At 37.3% G+C, this 4,440-nt stretch overlaps 1 pseudogene; it reads right to left on the bottom strand.

The window, feature by feature from the left end:
• Positions 1 to 1,881: 1,881 nt before the first annotated feature.
• Positions 1,882 to 4,051, bottom strand: LOC106339708 (annotated as a pseudogene).
• Between the last annotated feature and the right edge of the window lie 389 nt (positions 4,052 to 4,440).

Here is a 4,440-nt window from a genome sequence, read left to right as displayed (position 1 = left end):
GAAATGTATTCTCCAGTTATGGATGCAATCACGTTTAGATTCCTGATGAGTCTAGCAGCTGATAAAAATCTAGAGATGCGTCTCATGGATGTTGTTACAGCTTATCTGTATGGATCATTAGATACTGATATTTACATGAAAGTTCCTGATGGATTTAAAATGCCAGAAGCATTAAGTTCCAAACCTAAAGAGTTATGTGCAATAAAATTGCAAAGATCATTATATGGGTTAAAACAATCTGGACGTATGTGGTACAATCGTCTCAGTGAACATTTAACGAAAGAAGGATATGTGAATGATCCTATATGTCCATGTGTTTTCATCAAGAAAACAATATCCGGATTTGTAATAATCGCGGTATATGTTGATGATCTTAACATTATCGGAACTCAAAAGGAAATACAAAAGGCATGAGACTATCTCAAAGGAGAATTTGAGATGAAAGACCTAGGACAGACACATTATTGTCTTGGCCTACAAATAGAACATTCACAAAATGGTATATTTGTGCATCAATCCACATACACTAAAAGAGTGTTGAAACGATTTAACATGGATAAATCAACTCCTCTTAGCACCCCGATGGTCGTTAGGTCACTTAATATTGAAAGTGATCCATTTCGACCACCTGAGGAGAAAGAAGAGATACTTGGTCCGGAAGTACCATATCTAAGTGCAATTGGAGCGCTGATGTACCTTGCAAATTGTACACGGCCTGATATATCATTTGCTGTGAATCTTTTGGCAAGATTCAGCTCATCTCCAACCCGAAGACATTGGAATGGGATCAAACATGTTTTTCGTTACCTCCAAGGGACCATTGATTTAGGCTTATTTTATCCTAAAAGTTCAAAAGGTCAAATGGTTGGTTTTGCAGATGCAGGATATCTTTCAGATCCACACAAAGCCCGATCGCAAACAGGATACGTTTTTACGATCGGAGGCACTGCTATATCTTGGCGTTCCCAGAAACAAACGCTCGTGGCTACTTCTTCAAATCATGCTGAGATCATTGCACTCCATGAAGCAAGTAGAGAATGTGTATGGCTAAGATCAATAAGCCGACACATCTGTTCAAGCAGTGGAATTGACGAAAATATAGAGCCAACTATTTTATATGAAGATAATGCAGCATGTGTTGCTCAAACAAAGGACGGATATATCAAAAGCGATAGAACGAAGCATATTCATCCGAAGTTCTTCTCATACACTCAAGAGCTCGTGAAGAAGAAAGAGATTGAAGTAAGATATGTCCAATCATGCGACAATGCAGCTGATCTCTTCACAAAATCACTTCCAACTTCGATATTCAGAAAACATATTCGTAACATTGGAATGCGTCATCAGAAGGATCTATGACTGCTCATTCGAGGGGGAGCTTACGTAGTTGTACTCTTTTTACCTTACTATGGTTTTTCTCATTGGGTTTTCCTAGAAAGGTTTTTAACGAGGCAACAAAGACGTTAAGCGAGAGCAGATAGTGACACCGGCCCCCAAGGGGGAGTGTTACGAAAGACAAGAAAAGATGAGCCGTTTTCGTTGAAAATATAAAAGATGTGGGGCCCGCTGCACTATTTGCACAGTAAATTTTCTTCTATATATACGAACGTTTGCGTTCGTTTGTAAACACACCATCCTTCTCCTTCAATAACACATCCTCTCTTCTTATCAGTATTATCTCCTTCGTACGGGTATAAATTTTCTTTTATTTAAATTCCTGCGATATAATAAAATTTCAGTTCTTTTTATAACATTAACTATATTATTAGAATAGTGAAGGTACAAAAAAAACGGATCTGAAACACAGGGTATATGTTTACAAACTATAAGTTAAAGTATTACTGGCTAATATCGTATAAGTTGTACGCTAAATTTGAAAAAGGCGGTTACGTTTTCATAAATACGTGGTGGCGATTCGACCGACAATGTCGTCTTATTACATGAAACGAAAACACACAATAAAATGTATTAATTAACCTTTTAACTGAGAAAAGGATAGTCAGTGTAACCCACGACAGGATCAGAAGTATAAAACGTCGATCTATCATATACTTATGCAACACCGCATCAACTTCAAACCTTTTTGGCAGATTCGGGTTCGCCAGAAACCACCGACCATAAGCCACCAGATCAGTCCTTCCCTTCTCCACCGCGCTCCCGTCTTCCCCCTTGAAACTTCTAGCGTCGATGGAAGTCCCCGAGAAGGCTCTCCTCATCGGCGTTAGCGTGTGAGGACACTCTGTTACCTCACCCATTGTTTTCATCCTCGCTTCGATCACGTGACAGTATAAGATTCCGTATTTCTTCAGAGACTCCGCCATGTGAACCGCTAACGCTTGTGGGTTTTGTAATGATCCACCGTAATCGTCAGTTCTGTCTGTCTTTCATGAAATGGTCGATAAGATAGCCATAAGCTCCATGGATCTCTACTCCTTTGAAGCCTGCAAGCAACAACAACATTCAAGGACACGTATATAATGTAAGAGCCTTTCTTCTTGAACAATATCATAGAATAATGATAAACACTTTATTATTCTCAAATTAGCAAAAAAATTTTTGACCAAAATAGCATTGATTAAAACAATTTGAAATATTTTTTATTTTTTATTTTATATTTGGATTTGAGTTTAGTGATTAAAATTTAGAGTTTAGTATTTATGGAAGGAGATTATAGTATGGTTTGAAATAATTTAATCGTTTTACCTTTTAATTACTGTTAGTTTAACTATTTTTATGTGTTTCATAATGTTTTTAATGTTATCTAATTCATTTGTCCAATAATCAATGCTTAGTTTCACCAATGGGTGTGATTACCAGTTGACCAAAAATAAAAAAGCGTGCTTACCAGCTTCCATAGCGTTCCTTGCTGCAAGCCTGAAATGGTTGACAATGGTGGGGATCTCTTCTGTACTTAGGCGTCTTGGAGGGGTAAACATGGCTTCATCGATGGCATTAGAGCGGATCTGAGGAATCAATGGCTTGTCCGTACAGGAGATGGGAGCTTGCCCATTTGGCTGAAAACCTCTGTTAGAAACTCTGCCAACATGCCAGATCTGACAGAAGATGATGCCGCCTTTGTCGTGAACAGCAACCACGATTGGCTTCCATGCCTTCACATGCTCTTTAGTCCTATTCCAGGTGTATCTTGATACCTTCAAGAGCAGGAAACCACACAAACGTGGGTCAGATCATGACCCACAAACAAAAATCACAAACTTTATATCGAAGTGAGTAGATATAGAAGAATATATTAACAAATTTTTGAATAACTTTTTTTTTTGAGTAAATTTAACTTTCTTTAAAAAAAAAAGAGAGAGAGAAGAAGTAGCAACCCTTGAGCTGTATCTGAAACTCCCGACCTCCTGGAGTGGTTCTCTGACAGCGTGAGGTTGAGCAACGTTTTCGTATGATCTCTGTCTCGTCAATGGTGCAAGAACAACCCTGAATCATAAACAAAAGGATTCAAGTTTTGGGCTAATAGAAAACTGAGAAGCAGAAGGGCATAAATAACATATAGAACATACCTGTGGGAAAGATTGAATCTACCTATCTTGTAGAGCGTGAGGAGAGGGATACTCTGTTTCATTACTGCGTTTTCCATTAGTTCTTTCTTGTCTCTCTGATTCTCTCTTAAAACACTTTGAATGTGTATGTAGATGAATACATGCGCACATATTTTTTGCCAGACTTCAAATCGAAAAAAAATAACCTCGAGTTAGCCATTAAGATAGATGAGTATAAGAGAGATGAGTAGCAGAGAGATGAAGATGAAGGGATTGCGATTTCCAGAATAGAAATACTAACCTATTTATACCCGATATTACAGATCTCGCCGACGGAAACAACGCATTGAAAACTTGTAGTGGGCGTCTGAATAAATGGGATTAAAGACGTGGAAACCATAACGCGATCCGTTACAGAAACAGCCAGAACACTTGATCGTCACCTTCACCGCCGGACTGAGAGAAACAAAGAAAGCACATGCTTTCACGCCCACAGATTAGGGTTAGCGCATAGTAAGGTGGTTGCCGGAAACATATTACAATCTTAAGCCCAATAGTTATTACACAGACACATAACGTAGAAAGCCCAGACGGTAACAAAAATATGAATAGCTGCGTTTTATTAAATGTACACGTGTCGGCTCTAAGATGCACGAATTAGAGAGCTGGAATCCTAGGTGGACACTCTGAGAGAGAAACAAAGCCTTTTTTATATAAATATATATAGATAGATACTAGATTTTTTGATTTCCTATTTACATTTTTTTTATAAATTGTTATTTTTGAACTTAGCTATTTATTTGTTTGTATTATAAAAGTAAAATTACTGTTACTAAAGTATTTATAGTTTCTTATAAGTACATAATTTTAATATCACATAGATTATACTATGCTATACACTACTATGAATACTTTATTAATAATTAGTTTTATTTTT

The sequence above is a fragment of the Brassica oleracea genome, chromosome C4 (genome assembly GCF_000695525.1).
Source record: "Brassica oleracea var. oleracea cultivar TO1000 chromosome C4, BOL, whole genome shotgun sequence".
Taxonomy (NCBI): Eukaryota; Viridiplantae; Streptophyta; class Magnoliopsida; order Brassicales; family Brassicaceae; genus Brassica; species Brassica oleracea.
The sequence above is the reverse complement of the archived record's forward strand: the minus strand, read 5'-3'. Positions and strand labels throughout refer to the sequence as shown.